This window comes from Urocitellus parryii, chromosome 4 (genome assembly GCF_045843805.1).
Source record: "Urocitellus parryii isolate mUroPar1 chromosome 4, mUroPar1.hap1, whole genome shotgun sequence".
Lineage (NCBI taxonomy): Eukaryota > Metazoa > Chordata > Mammalia > Rodentia > Sciuridae > Urocitellus > Urocitellus parryii.
This window is the reverse complement of record NC_135534.1, coordinates 23,101,320-23,123,445: the sequence shown is the minus strand read 5'-3', so window position 1 is coordinate 23,123,445 and position 22,126 is coordinate 23,101,320. Positions and strand designations below refer to the sequence as shown.

Here is a 22,126-nt window from a genome sequence, read left to right as displayed (position 1 = left end):
AGTTTGCCCCTCTGTGGAATGGGGTGTGGCTGGACTGGGTGTGCTGATTTCCAGACTCCATTAGAAAGTGCCAGGTTCTCTGTCCCCAGTGGGACACTGGGAAGGGGCTGAAGGTGACTGACTCAGAGCACAAGTGGAGCCAGAGAGGCTTCTCGTGCAGAGCCAGTGTAAGGTTTCCCGCTGGCCCAGCTCAGTGTCCGCTGCAGCTGGTGTCTGGGAAATGGAGGGAAGAGGACAGGAAGTGAAATCTGGGTCACCAGTCCACCAAGTCCCCCCCTAGGCCCATCACTCCTCAGCCCGGCTCCCTGGCTTGCTCTGTGTCCCCAGAGCCACAAAGGTCACCCAGGCCGGGGTCAGTGAGTGTTCCAATCTGGGGAAGGAGGAGTCAGCACAGAGCACGAGACCAGGCCCACTTCCCAAAATAGACCCGAGTCTCTTCCCAAGTGAACAGAACCAGGAAAATCTAGCAGGCCGGGGTTCAAGGCCTGAGCAGGGTGAGACTCTGGCAGAAACTGGTCTCGGCTGGACCGTGGTGAGAACAACAATGGGCTCTTGGCAAGCAGAGAGGATTCTTTCCTTTGAGGCACTTTGAACTGAAGCCTCTTCCTCTCCCTCCTGCAGGGAATTTCCAGATTCTGCAAAAATTTTCATGGAAACTGTTTTTCCTGGTTTCTGTCTGGGGTCAGATCTGCATTCCCACCCCCACCCAACAAAGCACAACAGGATGGACAAATCCCCCATGCCTTAGCCTCAGGCTAGAGTTCCCCTGGGGCCTTTCTCATGTGGGCTTGGTCCTTTCACTAGGAGGTGTCCTCCCTGCTTCTAACTAATTCATACTCAAGTGTGACAACTCCCTTTTAGCTCTTGCCTGCTCTGGGCATTTGGCTGTGCACTCCTGGGCCCGGGGACAGGTCCCAGCAATTTTCCCTCTTAGAGTTCTGGTGCCAAGCACGGGGCCTGCAGCAAGGTCCTGTTGTGTGCTGTAACACGGCTGGCACCATAGCTGTGATGGATACCGACAGCTGACGGTTCCTGGGTATTTTCTAAATGCCACGTGCTCTGCCGAGTGCGTTGCCCAGGTCACCTCCTCTGACCTCGCTCCAGGTGCTACAGACCCTTCTTGCTCCCATTTTACAGTGGGGGAATCCAAGGCCCATGGAAATTAGACAACGTGTCCAGCATCAATTCTCAGCGCAAGACGGGCTGATCCCAAGTGCACACTTACCAGAGGACTAACTAGGGAAGTTCGGACCAGGACTCATCGCCTCTTTCTCAAGAGCCTTTTCACTTTTGCGGGGCTGGGATGGGACCCAGGGCTTTGCGCATGCCAGCTGGGTGCTCCACCCCAGCCACCCCGCAGCCCTGGGGGAGCGCCCTCCCGCCGTGTGGCTCTGTGGTGGGGTTCAGATGTGCTCACAGGCTTCCGTGAGACAGTGGGGACGAGGCCCCTACCAGGAAGCCCCAGGTCCCACTCAGGACTGAGGAGAGAAGCGAAAGGCATCAGTGATGCTCTCTGCCACCTGCCGTCTCGCGCTCCCACTGTTGCTGGAAACTTCTGGAGGCCCGGGAGGCCCAGCTCCATGGCGGCCCTGTTACAGGCTGAGTGGGGCTCAGCTTTCTGGAGGCGGGGAGCCCATCTCCCCTTTGCTCTCAGGCCTGTTTATTTTTGTTTGTTTGTTTGTTTGTTTTGTTTTGATATTTTTAGCTGTAGTTGGACACAATACCTTTATTTGTTGATTTATTTTCATGTGGTGCTGAGGGTGGAACCCAGGGCCTCTACCACCGAGTCCCGGCCCCAGCCCAGGCTCGGTGCAGAGGACCTGAGAAAATGCGGGAGCGACCCAGACCCAGAAGCCAGGTGTCCCAGGGCCCAGAGCTCTCGGGAGGGCGAGCTGTTGAGAAGCACCCAGGGTGCGGCCTGCAGAGGCGGGTGGCCTGAGCCAGGCCTCCTGTCCATCTCCACTCCCGTGGCTGGACCCTCCTCCAGGAAACCCTCCTGCCTGCCCTCAGGCACCCACGGGCTCTGGATGCCCCTGACCCAGGCTCTGCTGCTGGCTGCCCCGTGGGAAAGCTGGGCGCAGTGGCCGCTCCATTCCTGCGCCCTCCCCCATGCAGTGGCACTTACCTGTCCTCCTCCCATCCCACTCTCCTCCTTCCTTCTTTTGCTGTTCTCTCCCTTTTTCTCCTTTTCTCTTCTTTCCTCCCCTCCCCTTCATGCTGTTCCCTGACCCCTGGTGTCCCTCAAAGAATTTGCCCTCTCCGCCACCTCCTGACCCCCTCTGCATCAGGGCGCCCAGGGCAACACTAGCTGGAAGGGTTGCTGGCAGGGGCAGCGGTTGGGAGTAAAAGCCACCCCTGTCCTGCAGGCCCAGCACTGTCACCAAGGCCTCCAGAGGGATGGAGCCCCCTCCTGCCAGACCTCATGGGCAGCCACAGGCTTGTGACAGTCTAGTCCTCATGGTGAATCACAAACTCGGCTTTTGTTGGGGGAGCTGGTCTACGGTTAGATTCAAGGCCAGAGACTAACAGCGGGTTCCGGGGACGGTGCAGGCGGCAGCTCTGCTGTTAGGCCTCCAGGTGCTGCGGGGATGGCTGAGCACTGGACTCAACTCGGCTCTGCCACTTACCAGCTGTGTGACTTTGGACAAATCACTTTACCTCTCTGAGCCTTGGTTTCCCCAGCTGTCAGATGTCCTTGATCTTTGCCCTACAGTCATGCTTTAAGAGTCCGAAGGAGGAACACCATGCCTGGCAGGGGATGTGCTGGGTGAGGGCTGGGCGGCCTTCTTGTCTGGACTTGACAGTGAGAGCCCATCCACACGCAGGCTGTCCCCTCCCCCGCCTCTCTTCCGGCCCGGCTTGGCCAGATGGTGGGAGCTGGGAAATACAGCCGAGCTGCACGCTCCTGCTCTATTTTGAGAAGCCTCCTGTTTCCTTTCCTGCCTGAGGCCATGTGGTGGCTGCAGGTCTCTGCTCACAGGATGGGCTCAGAGGGCCCGACCTTGCCCTCCTCTGCCCCTCACTCCCAGCCCTGCCCTTCCTTGCAGCCTGGGCCCCGCATCCTGCGTCCCAACCCGGGCTCCATAGCCCCCACGCAGCAGTGATGTAAGTTGGGCACCCAAAGGGGATTCAGGGTGGGGGGCTGGTTCCCCATCTGCAATATGGAGAAATGGGGGGCTGGCTCTGGCCCCTCGGTGTCCTGGCCTGGCCCCAGCCTGCCTGCCCCCCTGTGCAAAGCTTGCCCACTGACTGCCAGAACTGGACACCAGGCAGGGGGTTCTGATGCGGGGGGTGGGGTCTGCAGTCCACGCACTCCTTCCTTCAGAGACTCCTTGGATCCCACAGAGACGGGGCCACCCTGGGTACTGCCCCAGCCAGGAGGTCAGGCAGCCCTCTGGCTTGCAGCCTGGCCTGTCTGCATTCCAGGCCAGCAGGGAAAGCGGAGGCCCCACAAGTTCTCAGTTACCCTGCCAGGAACCTGGGAGCTGCCCTTGGCTCCTGGGCCTTCCTGACTCCTCGCTGCAAAAGCTCTCACTCCAGTAAGCCTGGCTCCAAGCCCCACCTCTGCCACTTACTAGATCTGACACTTTTCATTTCTCTCCGCCTCAATTTATGCATCTGTGAAATGGGATGAGTACTCTACTTCATGGGAATGTGGGGAAGAGATGTGGAGTTAATACAGGTTGGGTGCTGAGGATGGTACCTAACTGTCTTAGTTCATTCCTGCTGCTGTAACAAAATGCTTTAGGCTAGGTAATTTATTTCTCATGATTCTGTGGCTGGGAAGTCCAAGATCAGGGTGCTGGCAGATTCTGTGTCTGGTGAGGGCTTGCTCTACTTCCAATATGCTGCTGCCTTATGTCTGCACCCTCTGGAGGGGACAAATGCTCATGACAGAAGGAACAGAAGGGGGAAAGGGACTAGGATGCCCCTTTTGACCTTTTCTATAGTGTCATAGATCCCATTTAGGAGGCTGGGGCCCTCCTGGCTTAATCATGTCCTAAAAGCTCCATCTCTTAACACGATCATGTTGGAGATTAAGTTTCAACAGGGGTGCCGCGTACCTGCTCAGAGCCCTCTGATGGCCAGCCTTACTTCACTTTGCTCAAGTGCAAGGTGTGATCAGTGTCAGAGATTCACTTTCCACTGGTAGAAAGAGGCCTTGGCAAGTTCCATCTCCACTGCCAGGTGCTGCAGATATGATCCAGTGTCACCATATACTAGTGTCACGGACTGTATTAGCTTAGCCTAGACTGCAGTAGCAGACAGACCACAGGATGCGTAATGACTCAACACAATAGAATTTTGAACTTCAAAAGAAATTCACAATATTTCGACTCTACATGGAAATCTGAGATGACCATTCCTGGTTTGCGTGTGGTTCTCCTCCATACAGTGATTCAGGGACCCAGCTCGCTGGTGGCAGGGCTCTTCCATTGTTTAGTTCCTTGTCAGCTGCATCCTGATGGTTGAAAGAGCAACTGAGAATATGGAGGAGGCCCAGCTGCTCTGAGAAGCGGGACTCTGAAGCGGTACGCGTGTTTCTACTAGCACCTTGCTGGCTGGTGCCTAAACACCCCGCTGGCCTGAGAGCAAGGGCCGGGTGCCTTGGAAGAAGGGGGCATGCGGACTAGAGAGAACACTGACCATCTCTGCCAATGCAGTGTGTGGTGACAACAGGGCCACAGTGAAGGGGGCCATGCTACTGGCCTGGTTGACCCCACTTGCCAGACCCCTGGGCTGAAACAACCCGAGTAATTCATGGCCTATGGCCCCTCCTGTTCTCCTGGGCAGACGGAGCCAGCAGAGTCTGGCTGTTGGTCGGGACAGGGGCAGGGCGGAAGCGGGGCATCCCAGTGCAGCCCGTGGGGTTGGCCAGCAGACCAAGCAAGCGTGTCCACGCCCGAGGCTCTCCTGGGTTCTGGGACTTGGCTTCCAGCCTCAGGGGTTGAGACCCAGGCAAGCTGCAGCTCTTCTTCCTCTGCTGGGCATGGCTGGGCTGCGTCCTCAGTAGCGTCCTGACCCCACACATGGTTGCGGCTGCCTAGAGGAGAGATGTCTGTGGACCCAGCACCATCCAGAGAGCCGGGACTGTTCTATTCCCATGGCCAAGTGCTCTCACTGCAGTTTGAAAGGGCCTTTGGAAGCTGAGCCTCTCTTTCTGCTTCATTCCAGCCATCAGGAGCAAAGAGCAGCCCCCTGGCTGACCCTTGCAGGGGTGAGCAGCTTTGTCAACCAGGACCACGGGCATCCTGGGTGACTCCCCCTGCCTGCCCAGTCCTTTGCATGCCCCCTTCTCTGCCAGCCCTGCACCAAGACCAAGGATCTCCTGAAACCCAACAGGGGATCCTCATTGACCATCTAGTCCACTGCTCCTCGGTGGGGCTGTTTGGGACCTGTGGGGGTATCAGGGGCAGTGATTGGGGGGTGAACTGGAATTTGTCAAGGCTGCTGCAGATTCTGGAATGTACAAGGAAACTCTCCCTTCGTCCTGCACAACCTATATGCAGCCGCAGGCTGCTCTAGAGCAGTATTTCTCAAACTTGAACTGGGCTTTGCTTCAGGTTTCCTGACTCGTCAGGTCTGTGGCAGGGTGAGGAAACACCATTTCTAACAATTCACGGTGATCCTCATGCTGCTGATCTGGGTGTCACACTTACAAAATCACAGTTGTGGTGGGGGGTGGAGGGGCTACCTGATTTTAAATATCCAAACCTGGAATATTATTCTTTTCTTTATCTAATGCAAAGGTGTTTTTTTTTTCCATTTTGATATTCACTTAATTTGCCTGGACTGCAGCTACCGTATGGACCTATCTTTTTTGTTCTGAGCTATACTGAGATGTTCACCATCTCAGAAAACACAGCCAGCCCTTGCTGGCAATGCCATTGACATCTAAGTCACCAGTTTAGGATTCCAGGCAGCCTGCACGCCCAGCTGCGATGTGCCTAGGGAGTCCTGGCATGCAGGGCGGCCTCAGCCTCCATCAGCCCGTCAGTGTAGCCACAGCATGATCCATTGTGACTTTAGGCCACCTTATGATCCCTACAGTTGTCCTTTATATTATAGTTAAAGCAGAGTGTGTGTGTGTGTGTGTGTGTGTGTGTGTGTGTGTGTGTGTCTGCCTGCGCATTTCACTTTAGTGAGCGGATAGTTTCTTTTTCTATAGATTTCATTTTGGAAGGTAAACGGGGTGTTACTAAATATTTATTATAAAGGAGAGACATTGCATCTGTTAGGGCTGAGACCCCGGATTTAGCCCACCCTCCACACTGACTTTTGATAGTTCCACTTACGGTTTATTAACTTTACAATGATGTAAAAACAACATGCTTTCAGTAGACACTGTCCTTTGAATTTCAGATTTTGCTCTTTTCCCAGGCTAGCAATATGCACTACAGTCCTCTCGTGATTCTTGGCAGCAGTAGGAGGAGTAGGAGTCACAGCTTCCAGTTGACAATGCCAAAACAGGCGACACCCTACAGTGCACGGTGTGCCTAAGCTGTAGTATTTGGTGGGTTAGGTGGACTGAATGTATTTTTGACTTAGTGACAGTTTTGCCTTATAGTAGATTTGTTAGGATGTAACACTGTGGTGAGCTGAGGAGCCTCTGTATGAAACACTCTCCCAGCCTGGCACAATGACTTGTGCAATGCGGGTGGCAAGACCCTAGCTAGTGCCCTGACTCCTAGTCCAGAGCTCTGTCTCTGAAAAGGAGAAGTGACTTCTACGAAGAGCCTGCTGCACGATGGACAGCTGAGCTGGGTATTCTAGAGAAGGTCTCACGAGGCCCATTTTAAAATAACTCTGTGCTTAGGAAAGTTGGGTGACCTGCCCAGGAGATGTGTAGCTGTTAAGTCACTGTGCCAGGATTCCAGCCTCGGACTAATTCCACTGTGAAGGCTGCTCTGACTCCATGTTGAAGGAGGACTTCAGCAGTGACTGCTGTCTCCACCAAACAGTTGACAATCAACACATACGGAGGACACGCGTGAGACCCTAGGAAGGCAGAGAGAATGGAACTGATTAGGTGTCCAGCACACAGAGCGTGCGGGCTAGTGCAGAACACAGACTGGAAATAGTTAATTGCAATGAAGATATTCTACCGAATAGTAGAGGGCAAGGAGAATGTCCAGAGATCCTAGGGGGCTGGCCTGACCTGGGACTGAGGTCAAGAAGACTAGGATGAGGACAGAGAGGGCGTATTGAAGCTGGTTCATGAGGAACAGAAAGGAGACAGTTCTGCACCCAGGGAAACAGTTGTGGTAGAGTTGGAAGCAGCCATGGGCATTTAAGAGGAAGAACGAGGTCCATGAGGGTGCAGCCCGGGCAGCGATAAGCAAGAGAGGTGGCTAGCCAGGCCACAAAGGGCCAAGGTGGCCATGGCAGTAGTTTGGTCTTTCTCCTAAAAACCGTGGGAAGTAATGTGTGATGGGCCGAATTGGTCTCCTCAAAAGATACTGAAGTCCTAACTCCAGAACCTGTGAATGTGACCTTAATTTGAAAGGAGGATCTTTGCAGAGGATCAAGTTAAAATGAAATTAGTATGGCAGTCTCCGATCCAAAACGGCTAGTGTCCTTATAGAAAGGAAAAATGTGGACACAGAGGGAAGGTCATGTGAAGACACAGGGAGATCACTGTCTGCGAGCCAAGGACTGCTTGAGGCCATCAGAAGCAAAGGGAGAAGCCCCGAGCAGCCCCCAAAGGGACGTAACTGCTGACTCCTGGATGTTGGATCTCCAGCCCCCAGAACTGTGGGAGGCCAATTCCTGCCGTTTAAGCACCAGGGTGTATTTGTACTTTGCTTTTTTTGGTCCCAGAAAACTAATACACCACATATGGCTCTTAGCAGGGAGCTGACATGATAGGAGTTTGGTTTTAAGATGGTCTTGCTGATATGGTGTAGAGAATGTGCTGGAAGAATGTAGCAGCTATTGGGAGACCCGTCAGGAGAAGATGGCCATGTTCTGTAACAGTTGATGGCAGCCTGGTGAGGAGGGTGCAGATGGAGGAGAGTGGATGATGTGGGGGTGATGTTTGAAGGTAGAATTTATAGGTTATGTCAAAAATGACTCCTAGGACGCTGGCTTCTATCAGTGAATGGCAGTGCCAGTTTGGGATTGTGCCAGTGGCACAGGTTCTGTCCCTCAGAAGAAGAACATCTGGACTGGAGATAATGGTGGAGTCTCATTCTGGGTGTTTCCAGAAGCCTCTTCCTTGGTAACTGGCTGGGAAAGCTCTGATGGCCACAGTGAGGAGACTGGTCCTCCACAGAGGTGTTAACTTCAGCTCGCATCATACTCGTGGGAGTTTAAAATAATTCAATATCTAAGCCATTCCCCAGGCTGATTAAACTAGAATCTCTGGGGTGGGGGGTATGAACCAGTAAGTATGTATGTCCAGTTGTCCCTCTGAATCCACGGGGATTTATTCCAGGACACCCTGCACATACTCAAATGCACGAATGCTCACGTCCCTTATGTAAGTGATGTAGTATCTGCATATAACATAGGCTCTCCTGTCATACACTTAAGCCATCTCTAGATGACTTATAGTACCCAATAATGACAAGAGGTCTGTACCTGCGGGTACAGATACAGCCGTCAGGTTCTAACTAGGTGAGTGAGACGCAGGAGAGACGTGGGCTGAGTGCTGGGGAGAGGCCCGTCTGTGGACCGAGGGAAGCTGCAGGCGGGCGCACCGCTGGTTACTTCTCAAGCAGGTTCAGGGCAGGGCTGAGAAAGAGGCATGGATGGAACCCTCGAGTACAGAGAGCTGTGTGTCTGCACGCATTTATAGTCACGTGTTGCTCAACGTTGGGGCTGCATTCCAAGAAATGCACTGTTGGCCAATTTGCCGCTAGGCAATCCTCAGGGAATGTGCTCACACAAACCAAGATGGCTACGACGTCCCCACGCCTTATAACCTCATGGGCCACCGTGTATGCAGTCCATCGTTGACAGAAAGGTCCTCATGCAGCGTGTGACTGTTTCCATATTTACTCTTCAGCTAAGGGCGTCAGGTTGCTGCTTCTCTGCGGGGTGGTCTGGTGGACTGGATTTTGAAAGCCCCTGGTGTTGGTTTCTTTTAGGTTGCAGAATTCTAGAGAACATTCTTCCACTTTTCTCCTGTTTTCTGGTAGGGTGGGGTTGGGTGGTCCTGGAGGCTGAACAGAGGTTGTCAACTGCAAGGAATTAGACAGGGACGCAGGAATCTAAGTGTCTCTAAGTTTTCATCCAGTCCTCTTGTTTTAGTTCACTTGTGACCTTGCCCTCCCTCCCACGTCCAGAAATCCTGAGAGCCCTCCATTCCCGATTGTCTAGGGGGTTCCGCAGTAGAAACCAGTTATTCTCAGTTTTCCCTGAGTGCTGGCTAGGACTCAGATCTAGGGGTCTGCAAGTCAGCTGCGTGTGCCATCATGCCAGGCTCAGCTGTGAAACCGTTCATGCTCCTTCTTCCTCTCTGAGTCTCTCTATACTTAAAGTTTTGTGCCTCAAAGAACATCCTTGACACAGAGGTTGGGGAGGAATCAAAGGAAATGAGTAATTCCAGTGTCTCCCAGCCGAGGTTCGTGTATGAAACACCTTGAGATACGAATTCCCGTGTCTCCTCGGGAAGGCTTTTGGGCTGCCTGTAACAGAAGCCCCAGCGACAGGGACTGGAACAAACGTGGCTTTGTTGGTCTCGTACAGACGTGGTTCTGTTTGTCCAGTGAAGCTGCTGAGGCAGGGCTAGGCGCTCACAGTCCTGTTGATCTGGCCTTGTGCAAAAAGGACATCGCCCTTCTCCAGCTTCTGTGGGGAGTGGGGTGGGGGACGGTGCTGGGCGAGCCACCCAACCATGCTGGTTGGTCACCAGACGGCCACAGCAGAGCACAGCGGTTTAAAACACGGCATCATGGAGAGAGGCAGACCTTGGTTCGAATCCCAGTTCCACCCTGGCTGGCTTGCCTCAGCTTCCCCATCGGTGAAAGGGGGTGAAGCAGACCTCACTGGACAGGGCAGTGGGTTGGTGTGACAGATTCAGGGGCTCTCTGTGGGACTCACTGAACATGGTGCCCACGACATCATCACGGCCACACGTGACCCCCTCAGGGTCATGGGTATATCACATGTATGACATTGGATTCATCCTTTATTACCCTGTAAAATGACCACAAACCTAATGGTTTACAACAACACACAGCTCAGCCTCTATGGGTTACGAGTATGGGCTTAGCTGGGTCTTCTGCTTCAGGGTCTCTGAAAGCTGCAATCCAGATGTAGCAGGGGTTGGGGTCTCATCTGAAGGCTGGACCAGAGAAGGCTCTGCTTCCAAGCTTACTGGGGGTTGGCAGAATTCAGTTCCTGAGGGTTTGGGACTGAGGGCCTCAGTTCCCGGCTGGTGTTGGCTGAATGCCACCCTCATATCCTTGCCACATGGGCTTCTCCAACATGACACCTGTTACACAGAAGCTAGTGAGGAAGAGACCATCCTATTGAGTCTCCCCATCACAGGGGTGACAGGCTGTCCTCTATTGGTTAGAAGCAAGTTACCATGTGTAGTGTGCACTTAGGAAGAGTGGACCGCTCAAGGGCACAAACACCAGGAGGCAGAGACGATCAGAAGTCAAGTTCAGTTTGGCATCCACAATTAATTCTCTACTTGACCCCAGGAAGTAAGCACTCTAAGTTCATTTCACAGATGAGGAAGCTGAGTCACAGAGAAGTTAGGAAAGTTGAGCCTGGATTCAAACCCAGGCAGTGTCCTGAGCTCACCGGTGGCACTTGCAATTATTACTTAAATGCTTACTGAGCACCTGCTTTGTGCCAGGCCAGGTATGGGGGTCACAGACATATAGGGAAAGTCCCTGCTTCCAAGAAGCTCATAGTCTTGTGGGGGAGACAGAAACATAAGCAGACACACAATACCAAGGAGTGGGGAGTCTGGGAGCCATTTTTACCAGCAGAAAACTTGGGAATGAAATCCCCACAGGAGAGGTCTCCTGCACACTGGAGCTCGCGGGCTGCCCTGCCCTGGTGGTGGACTGAGTCCAGGCCCCCCAGGAGTCCTTTCCGGATGTTTTTAGTCATTTGTTAGCAGACAATAGCAACAGGCATCCACACTTTAAAAAAATGGAGGAGAAGCCTTAAAATTGGGAAATGTTATGATTCTGGGGTAAGACTGTATGGAAACACATGGGGGTCACGCACCTCCTCTGCTGGTGACATGTTTGGTGGCTGAGTCAAGCCTCAGTGTATCCATCTGCTAAATGGAGTTCCATTCACACATTCCTGGGCTCATTGAAGCAAAATTAGAGCTCCTGTCGCTCACCTTTGGAGTTGGATGATAACTCGAAACTGCAAGGGGAAGGGTGTGATTCAGCACAGCCAGGAGGTGATGGGTGGTGTGAATGTACTGTGTGTGTGTGTGTGTGTGTGTGTGTGTGTGTGTGGTTGTGAGTTTATATGTTTGTGAGTGTATGTGATTGTGGGAATGTGCTGGTGTGCTATATGTGAGTGTATGCATGTGATTGTGTGCTTGAGTGTGCATTGTGTGTAAGTGTGTGTGTGTGTGTGTGTGTGTGTGATTGAGAGTGTGTCTGTGTGGAGGGTGGATGATGAGACCCTGCTCCTCCCCGGGTCCTTCCCTCTCCCCCGAGGGGTTGCCAGGGGCTGGGAGGCTCTGAGCCCCTCTGCTCCCGAGGGCGAGGGCGAGCACCTGGTGATGGGTCCTGTCACGGCAGAATAGCGCCTTCTCAGTGTGGCTCAGGGAGAGGCCTTGGTGGCAGCCTGGGGAGGAGATGGGTTTACTGCTCTGTCCTTGTTTTTGTTTTTCTTTCATCTGCAGGCAAGGGGGTGGGGGAAAGGGCCTTGCTTGTGTCCCTGCTCCTGAGCCAAGGTGGAGCAGGAAGGGAGGGGGAGGTTGGGATGGAGCCTCCCCCCTGCTCTGGGCCTTGAGGGTGGCCTCGAGGGAGTCCTCCCCTTTAGACCTGTTCCTGCCCTACCCCAGCTGGCCTGCTTCCACCCTGGAAGTATGAATCAGGACCCCTGGAATAATGACACACTCTTTGGGAGAAGCTTCTGGAAGAAGCCCCCAGATGGTTTCTAGGGAAAGGGTCTCTGGCAGTTGAGCAAACTTCTTCCCTCTGGCTTCTATTTATAGCTAATCCTGACACAGGAGGGTCAGTGTCATCCCTGGATCCATCTCGGTGATCACCACTCACCTCCCCAAGAAATTGGACCCTGGGAGCCTTCCTGGACCCCAGAGGATGTCACTTTACTGAGGATGGGAGGGGTGTCTAATTGGCTTCTAGAAAGTGCTGCTATCTTCTGTGGCTCTGAATGCTGTGTAACCTCAGGCAAGATATTTAATCTCTCTGAGCCTTTCAAGTCTCAATAGTAAAATGGAGAGTCACCCTACGGAGCAGTGATTTTGTTGTGGAAATTAAATGAGATAATATGCACAAGCCCACAGCAAGGTGCCTCATGGAGAAGCTCATGAGCAAGAATGGTTGCTGTGGTCTTGCATAGGAGTGGGAGTCTGGGTGGGAACGGTGAGGGTGGCCCCGTGGGGTGGGGCACCTCCCTGCAGGGTCACTGCTGTGGAGGTGGTGATGTTTTATTGATGGTATAGGGGAGGGGCACCTGGGTAAGACCTTCAGGTTCATCTGAAATTTCATAATAAACATTAAAAATGTAAAATGTTATTACATTCTGCAGAAAAGTAATTATGAGTAACTGTTTTTAAAAAAGAGTGGGAGCGGGGCTGGGGATGTGGCTCAAGTGGTAGCGCTCTCGCCTAGCATGCATGAGGCACTGGGTTCGATTCTCAGCACCACATACAAACAAAATAAAGATATCATAAAAAAAAGTCATTGAAGGATTAAAAAAAAGAGTGAGAGAGGAAGAGAACAATTAAAGGGGAAAGATTGTAATGAAAAGTTACAGCACAGTGTTCCAAGTGTAGGCAGGAGTGAGGCCCAGGATGGCCCCTCCGGGTGGGGACACGGCTTTTCAGCCGTTGCCAGATTCTCCCCTGGACAGCTTTTGTTTATCTGGTTGTTTTTTTCACTGTGGTAAAATACACAACATGTCAGTTTTCTGACCACTTTTGAAGACACAGGGGTCAAGCATTAACAGAGGGCCTATGACAAGGAGAGAGGTCAGGAAGAAAGTGCCCACTGCAGAAGGGGGTCACTTAGCTGCCATCCTTCAGTTCCAGTGGCAGTTGATGGTCTTCCTAATGTCCTGCAGCCAGGCCCCGTCCCCCTCCGGCATGCTCTCCAGTTTGTAAAACTGAAGCCCTCCCCACTAAACAATGGCTGCTGTCCCCTGACTTTCTGAAGCCCTCTGGGTTCTGGCCTGGAGAGCCGGCCCAGGAGGCTTCCCGGAGCCCTCCTGACTCTGCCCGGGCTGTGGGTCCGCTCCACCCTGGACATGTGCCCCCCAGGGACAGCTTCTTCCCAGGCCTTTGCCCCTGGTAACGGCCATGAAAGGGAAGCGAGGAAATGAAAGACAGGGACCAGGCAGAGAGGTGCAGGGGACCAGGCAGAGGTGCACGCGGGAGTTTATCTGTCAGAGCTGACAAATAAAGGCCACCTCTCCAGAGACGGAGAGAGGCAACCAGGCTTGGGGTTCAGGACTTGGATGGGGCAGTGTCAGGCAGTGTCAGGGACTGGATCTGGGTGGGTCCTGTTGGGGTGGTTAAGGTGGGGTTGGTATGAGGGAGTGGGGAGCCTTTCTCAGAAAGGCCCTTGGGTGGGAAAGCAAAGTTTTTCTTAAAATGGCAGGTGTCACTTAAGACGGCCATCCAGATGCTAAGCAAGCACCTACATTTCCCCCTTTTTTGTTTGTTTTTGGACCCCTTAAGGGACAGGGCATAGATCAATCTTCTGTACCTCTTCCTGCTGGGAAGGGGTGGCGTCTGGACCCTTGTTAGGGGCATATGGTGTCATTGAGGCAGTGGTGATGGTCAGGAGGTGCTGGGTGATGCTGACTCCAGATGGCCCAATTTTGGTGAGGGGTGGGAAGTCCTGTAACAGAAGCTGGTTCACGGTTTGGTTAGAGATCCTTTGAATCTGGTCTTGAATAAATCTAATGATGCAGGGGGCAAGCATTAACAGAGGGCCTATGACAAGGAGAGAGGTCAGGAAGAAAGTGCCCACTGCAGAAGGGGGTCACTTAGCTGCCATCCTTGTGGCAGTTCCAGTGGCAGTGGGAAGCTTTGAGGCCTGAAGGAGATCAGAGGTAAAGGGGGCATTAGTAATTGAAGGTCTCTTGGTAGTAAGGAATCCGTGCTCCTTCCAAATAGCGAGTGGGAGAGAAGTATGTGGAAAGCGTGTTTAGAGTCAGTGTAGACATGGAGGGAGGCTCTGAGGAGGGCAACCGGGTCAGCCTGCTGATTGGATGTATTGTTGGGGAGGGAGCCACTTCCACAAGGAGGTTAGAGACACTATAGCAGACCCTGCCCCAGGAACTCCCTCCTGAAGGAAGGAGGAGCCGTCTGTGAACCACGGGTGTGGCCTGGAGCAAGGGGCCTTCCTGTGTGGGAGGGATGGAAGAAGCTCCTCCAGTCTCAGTGCAGGAATGGGTAAGGGGAGAAGAGGCGGAAGAGTCCGAGGAGCGGGGAGGAGAGGAGCAGGGTTTAAAGGTGAACAGTGGGGAAAGTGAGGCTGGGTCTTCACCAGGGAACCCTATGGAGATAAAGACGGCAGGGGGGCAGGGAGCGTAAGCCCAGGTAGGGCAGCAGTTGCTTTAGGGGATGGGGAGCCAGGATGGGGAGTGGGGCCCCAAAGGTGAGTTTCTTGACTCATTAGTTAATGAGTAGAGAGGCTGCAGCCAGCATCTGTAGGCAGGGGTCCATCCCCGAACAGTAGGGTCAAGACCCTTCTATAGATAAGCCACAGGGCAAAGGCTGGCCCCAGCACTCATCCGAGGACCCCTAGTGCAAATCCCTGCTTTTCAGTTGCTAAAGGTGAAATGGGCGTCTGAGATCGGGGAGACAGAGAGACAGGAAAAGTTTTGAAGTCATTCTTCTGTGTTATACACAAGGGAAAAGTAAAACTGACACTTTTTTTTTTCCCTTAGGCCTCTTATCCATCCTGCTGAGTCTGTCCTGTGTATTTCAGTGCTAGCCTCAGTGTGGCCGTGGCCAGGGAGATGGCTGCCCAGGCTTTATGATGTAGGAGGGTTCTGACCCTAGAAGTAGGTCTCTGGTGGCTTTAGTGGCAAGTAGAAGCTGGGGGTGGGGCAAGAGGAGCAGAGGGAAGGCTTAGGATGGAGAAAGGAGAAGCCTGCACAGAAGGGCTTTCCTTCCATTTTCCTGAGCGCTTGCAAAAGTTATGAAGATCAGAAGGTTGAACTGGTCGATGGGCCTTTGAGGAGGAGGGAGGGAAGGGTGAAGTCACTTACCCAAATGAGGCCCGAGTGTGGATGAAGAAGAAGAGTACTGGGTGAATGGAAGGAGGTGTGTGGTCACTGTCCTGGGCCCTCAGGCCAGGGTCCCAAAGCAGCTCAAATCCTTGGAGGGGAGAGCAAGGCTGACGTGAGAACATGACCCGGTCACTGGCATCAATGAGGAAAAGTGGCGCAGGACTAGTCACACAGGGACTTCTTACCCCTGGGGTAAGAAGCTGCTCTGCAAAAAGAGAGGGACAGCAGCAGCCAGGAGGGACAGCGGGAATTGTGACTGGGCCAAAAAATGGAGGGGGCTTTGAGATGGATATGAATGGGCTCATGGTGGCCTGAACATATGATATCTCTTTCCATTTTCCTGACTTGGAACATCCCAGACAGTAGGTCCTCCTCGGAGGGGGCTAAGGGGAAGGCACTGGCAGACGGAATAGGGGGTGGTCCTAAGGTCAGGGTGAGGACCAGGGGAGCAGCAGGTGAGTCTGGATGGAAGCATATAGGAGGGGAGAGGAAAGTGTAGCCCCCAACTTTGTGAGGATGTCCTTTCCCATAAGGGGAACAGGGCCCTGTGGACTGACCAAAAAGGGATGGGTAAAAATTAGAGCCAAAAGTGCCAACAAGGCGAGGTGTCTGTAAGGGCTGGTAAGGTCACAGGACGAGTGGTAGGCCCCCAGAACTCCTGAGGACTGGATATGTAGCCCCAGTGTCCAGGAGGAAGGAGACAGGCCTACCTGAAATACGCAGAGTTACCCTGGGTCCCCGTGGAGTGATGGCAGTGGTCAGTGATGGGACCTGGGCCTCGTCAGTCCTCGGCAGCCAGTCCTAAGAGTTGGAGAGGGGAACCAGAAGGGCTGGATGGCTGGGGGCCACTGTGGGCTCGGAACAGTCAATAGCCCGTGTCCCTCGATGGCATTTAGGACAAGGGCCCAGAGGCTTGTCAGGCTTGGGACATGTACGAGCCCAGTGACCCATCTGACAACATTTAAAACAGGGTTCAGGTGGTCCCGAGGGACCCCGAGGGATAGATGCGAGGCCAGATGGATGATAAGCGAGCATCTGTTACTTCTGCTTCTGGGCCTTCTCGTCTCTCCCGTTATACACCTTAAGGGCCAGAACCTCAGCTTGGGGAGATAGGGGCCCCCTCTTGAGGCGCCTTAGTTCGGCCTTAATATCAGGGAAACTGGGGGAGAAAAAGTAGGTCATTAGTAGTTGTCTCCCATCTGGAGTCTCAGGGTCCAGATTAGCATATTGTAATAAAGCCTTGGTCAGGCAATCTAAAAATGCTGAGGGTTTTCATTTTTATCTTAGATGACTTCCTGGAGCCTTTCATAATTGATAGGCTTATGAGTGGCCTTTCTAAGTCCTGCCATGAGGCAAGTAATGAATTGGTCTCTACTAGTTACTCCTCCAGGTGAATTATAACCCCAATCAGGGTCCTGATGAGAGACTGCTTCAGTGCCAATCGGATGGGCAGGGGAGGTCTGATGCACCTCATCAGCATAATTTCCAGCTTGCTCTCAAACTCGCCTGCCTTCCTTGGACAGGAAGGTGGTAGACAAGATCATATGGACATCATGGAAGGTCAAATTATGTGATTGGGTCAGATATTGAAACTCTTTGATGTATGTGGTGGGGCTTGAAGTTTAGGACCCAAGCCGCTTTTCTATCTGTGAAAGATCTGACAAAGAGAAAGGCTCATGAACCCGGACTACACCATCTACCCCAGCCACCTCGCATGGAGGACACAGAGATGAGGGTTGGGCAGCCATAGCCCGTGAGCATGTGGCAGGAGGAGAGAAGGACAGAGAAGCTGAGGGGACAGTTGCTGCAGAGGCTTCGTTAGAAAGAGAACTGTGGTGTGGTGGGGGCTCATCCGCTGGGTCGAAGGAAGAGGAGTCCTGGGTAGGATCTTCTGTCCCTGGGGAAGCAGGTGTAGGGGAGGTGAGAGCTGAGAGGACTTGTGTGGGAGAGCAAGAGTTGCAGAGAGAGGGCTTAGAACGTAGGGAGGAGAAGGCTTGAATATATGATATCTCTTTCCATTTTCCCGAATGCTCACAAGAGTTGAAATATCCCTGATAATATTGGGGTCTAGAGTGTCCTTAAGTGGCCATTTAGAGTCATTATCCGAAGGATATTGAGGCTAGATCTGATTGCACAATTGGATAAGTTTGGGGGGTTTTAGGTCCGGGTGAGAGAGAGATCCCCTAGGTTAGCCAGGAGGCAGCCTAGAGGACTATGGGAGGGAGTGGATGAGGAGCAGCCCATGGTGAGACGTAGGTGGTGGATTTAGAGGTGGCGCATCCCCCAGTCTCTAGTATCACCCAGTCAAGAGGATGGCTATGCTCAGGGGGTCGTCACTGGGTAAGCGTCGGGGGCAGGGCCTGTAGAGGGTTGGGACTACATAGGGGTAGGAGGTCTCACCAGGAACAACTCCCAATCAGCCTGGGTGGTCTTTCTCAAAGCCCAGGACCCAAATAAAAGACCACCTATAGACCCAGTGGACAGTAGGGATCAGTCGTAGCTGAAAGCCATGGCTGGGGGCGCTCCTGACCACATGGTAACCGTGGGAGTGCTGGATGATCACCGTCACTTCCTGGGACCCACAGGTCGACCAGAGACAGGGGTCTTACCTGGAATGTCCCATGATGGATGCAGAGAGGGCGTTTGGCAGAATGGAGGGCCTGGTCCCATGATGGAGGTTGGATCGGGGCCCAGGGATGCTCAGTGACCCTCAAAGAGGGGAGCGGACACACCGGGGGAACTGAACCCCAGTTTTGGCATCAATGAAAGGAAAGCGAGGAACCAAAAGACGGGCGAGTGAGAAATGAAAGACAGAGACCAGGCAGAGATACACCAGAGAGTTTGTCAGAGCTGACAAATAAAGACCATCTCTCCAGAGACGGAGAGAGGCCAAACAGGCTTGGGGTTTGGGATTTTGATAGGTCAGGCTCAGGGATTAGAGCCGGGAGGGTCCTAATGGAGGTGGTTACGGGTGAGATTGGTATGAAGGAGTGGGAAGCCTTTCTCAGAAAGGCCCTTGGGTGGAAAGCGAAAAATTTTTCTTAAAATGGTGGCTGTCACTTAAGATGGCCATTGAGATGCTAAGCAAGGACCTTACAGCCACAGTGGGAGCTGTGCCCCAGACCTGTGGGTTGGAGGGAGGGAAGACGCTGCTTTCCTGGAAGGGGCCAGAGTCACCAGAACCAGGCACCCAGGACCCTACACAAAGACCACCTAGCAACCCACAGCCTCCAGTTCCAAAGAGGCAGGGTGGTGAGGTGGGGGGCTGAGCCTGCATGTGGGAGGGGAACAGAAGCTCCCAATTGAGGCCACCAGGGAGGGAGTGTTCCAAGCAGCTGGAGCCGGGGCAGAGAGCTCTTGGAGAGAACCAGGTTAGAAGGCCAGGCAGGAGCCTAGGTGGGCATGGAGCAGGTTTTCTGGGCCAAGTTCTTCTTGATGTTGGCCCACCCAGTTTCCCACTCCCAGCAGGACCCCAAAACTACTCAGAATAGTACCCAAGATCAAGATCTAGAGAAGTAATTTCTCCAGTCTGGTGGGAAAGCCTGGGCTTGGATAGCTCCCTGTCCCCCCACCCCAGGCCTCCAGGGCCAAGCTGAGCCGAGCTGAGCCGAGCCCAAGCCCACCCCTCCCAGGAACGCCGTCTGGGACACACAGGGCAGGTTCATAGCTGTTTTCTTATTTTTCACTCTCTGCCCAGCCCTGTGATGCCCAGCCCTGTGATGCCCAGCCCTGTGATGCCCAGCCCTGTGGTGTGGGACTGCAGGTCCCTCTTTACAGCATCACGACAATGAGGCTCTGGGAATTGAGGGGCTTATCCAAGGTCACAGGGCTGGACTATCACCTAAGGGTCTTCCCGAGATGCACTGGACTCTTGCTCCTGGAGCTTAATCCGAGGCCAGGAGGAGCGGATTGGAAATGCATGTGGAGTTTAGGTCCCTCCCTAGGCCATGGCACCGGAATCTACCGTTTAGTGGGAGCCCTGGTGATCTGCTGGCACTTTCCAGGGGAAGAGCATTGCTGAGGGAAAGGCCTTCCCTGGAGAGGGCGCAACTTCCGGGCAGGGCAGGGCGAGTCTACCTACTTGGAGAGGGCAGGTCTCCCTCACAGGACTGGAGGAGTGCTGGTTGTGTGTTCCACGACCTGTCCTGCCCATCCACCCGGGCCTGTGCTTTCCAGTCCCAGCAGGTGCACCCCCACCCCGTTGTGCGGCAGCTGTAGTGGGGGGCTGGGAAGCTCTTTCAATGGCTGCCCCCCACGAGCCCCACTCTTTCCCCACCGCCAGCCCCCTCTGCCTGGCGAGGCTGATTGTCCCATTCAGCACCCCTCCCCGGATTGGCTCGTAGGCTTTCCAGCGCCTTTAGCTGCCTAATTACTGCTGATGGAGGGCTGCACGTGCATGGGGCCTCTGTGAATAAGTGATTCTGTAATTGCTGCTGGCACCCAGCCTGCGGGTGGGGGAGGGGAGGCCTCCAGGGACAAAAGGGTTCCACTTTGGGGAGGGGGGCATGGAGGGCAGCCCCGGGCTTTGTTCTGCTCCTGGACTGGGGGCGGGCTCTGGATGGCAAAGCCCTGCCATGAAGGCAGGAGCGAGGCTGAGCTGCAGCTGAGAAGCGAGCCTGGCAGGCCACTGTGGCTTTGAGCATTGAGTGTGTTCCGCCAGGCCCCGTGCTCTGCATCCCAGATCTCACAGGGCCACCGCTCTTCCTGGCCTCCCCAGGACATTCCCAGTTCTTACCACAGAGTCTCACATCCCCACAATACCCCCCACCCCAGTCCCAGGCCAACCTGGACAGGTGGCCATGCTGTCTGATTCTGAGTGCCTGGAGATGGTGGACTCCTGACCCCAGTTTTGCAGAGGAAGGAACTGAGGCTTAGAAGGGTGGAGGGCTTTTACCCCTGGGGTCAAACAGCTGCTAAGTGGCAGAGGCTGGGTTTGGATCCAGGTCTATTAACTCCAAAGATTCACCATGCAAGGACTTGGCCAGGGAGGGCTGGTCCGAGTGCCCAAGTGTGCAGTGTGCCCCTACTCCATGTTTTCTCTAGTCCAGGCCCCAGTACCCAACACCACCTCTACCTGGCACCTATCACCCCTGCCCACAAGGTTCCATCCCTTCTCTGTACGGACTGGATCCTGAACTGGACCAGTCACAGGAGGTGTGGACTCTGGCCCCCTGTGGCTCCTCCTGCAGCCAGGGCCTGTCTAGACCCTTGGGGAGAGAGTACCCACGGGGAGGACAGAACTCTGGCCTTAGAGTCCAAGACCAAGTGGGGCCCAGGGGGCCCAGGCCTCTGCGTGGGATCAGCAGGTCAGCTTGGGTGCAGTCCAAAGTCCCTCCCAGCCCTGGGTACCAGCTGGTGGCCACTCATAAGCTACTGGCCGAGTGTACCCAGCTGTAGCTCCTTGCTGACTGCGTGACCTTGGGCCAGTTACTTAATTTCTAGAAGACGCTTGGTGAAGGGGAGAAGGATGTCGCCCACCTCTTGTTCTTAAGCAGACAGTCCAGGGAGAGCTCCCACAGGATGCCCAGCGAGCAGCAAGTAATAGCTAGTTGGTGCTTGTCGTGTTTTTATTTTTAGCCATTTCCTCCTCCTCCATGAGGTGGGGGACTCAAGCTAAACCCCCTGCCCCTCTCTCCGATGGCTGCTTCAGGGATCTTGGCAGGCCCCTTGGCCTGGTGTCTGAGCCAATGAGAGCTGGGGGAGAGACCGACACTACCCCCGGGGCCTAAAATAGAGAGAAAGCTCACTCCCAGCCAGGCTTGGCAGGACAGTTTTGCCCATACAAGGCCATAGTCAGTGCCACCTGGCAGCCCCTTGGGGCAGGGAGCAGCAGGGCAGACGGGGCCTCAGCCTGCTATGGTTTTTGCCAGATCTGCACAGGGCCACCCCCGGAATGTCACAGGCTCCTTTTTCCTCAAATGGATGACTCTCTGGGGACTACATTTTATTGGAATTGGATTGAGAGAGAAGCAGCCCCTGGCTCCAGGCCCCCTCCCAGCCAGACATGCCAGAGCCTGGAAAAGAAAGAGGCCCAAGGCTGTAGACTCCCAGATGCCCTTGAACACGGAATCTGGAGCCACTGCTTTTGAGGAGTCTGCTCTGCTGATTGGCAGGCTTCCTCCCTGGGCAGCCAACAGACTGCAGGAGGCTAAGAGAGGGACTCAGCAGGCCCGGGCACCAGGGTCCAGGGTTCTGTTTGAGTTCTGGTCCCTGGCCCGCCTACCTCTTGGGAATGTCCTAGGGCTCTCGGGACAAAGAGCAACATCAAAGAACTGCTCTGCATCACAGGGGCCATTCTTTTTTCTGTCTTGGGGAGAACAGGGCAAATCTGCCTCGCCTTTTTCTCATCCGTGAGAGGGAATTGGAGAAGAGTGGTTGAGAATGGGGGTTTGCAGCCAGCGGCATGAATTTAAATGTTGTCCTTCCTCATATGAACTGTGTCAGTTTCCTCATCTGTAAAATGGCCACAATGACAGCACCTGTCCCATCGGTTGCTGTTGTGCTCAGTCCCAGGAGCCCAGTAACCTGTGCAGAACACCCTCCAGGGGAAGGCACTGCCTGGGCGTGACATCTTTCCAACAGCCCTGAGAAGCAGGTTTCCAGTTGAGAAAACCGAGACCCAAGGTCACGTGGCTAGTAACACCAGAGGCAGAGGGATCGGTTCTAGAGCCACATTCTTCACAAATAAGTGTCAGATTTTATGTTACTTTTA

The 22,126-nt window shown here is 54.0% G+C and overlaps 1 protein-coding gene across 1 annotated transcript in view; it reads left to right on the top strand.

The window, feature by feature from the left end:
* The first annotated feature begins 3,022 nt into the window (after positions 1-3,022).
* Positions 3,023-22,126, top strand: part of Accsl (1-aminocyclopropane-1-carboxylate synthase homolog (inactive) like) — a 56,711-nt gene continuing 37,607 nt past the window's right edge. The window contains exon 1 of the mRNA XM_026404874.2: positions 3,023-3,105. The gene's annotated coding sequence lies outside the window, so the exon portion shown is untranslated. The remainder of the gene's footprint in view (positions 3,106-22,126) is intronic.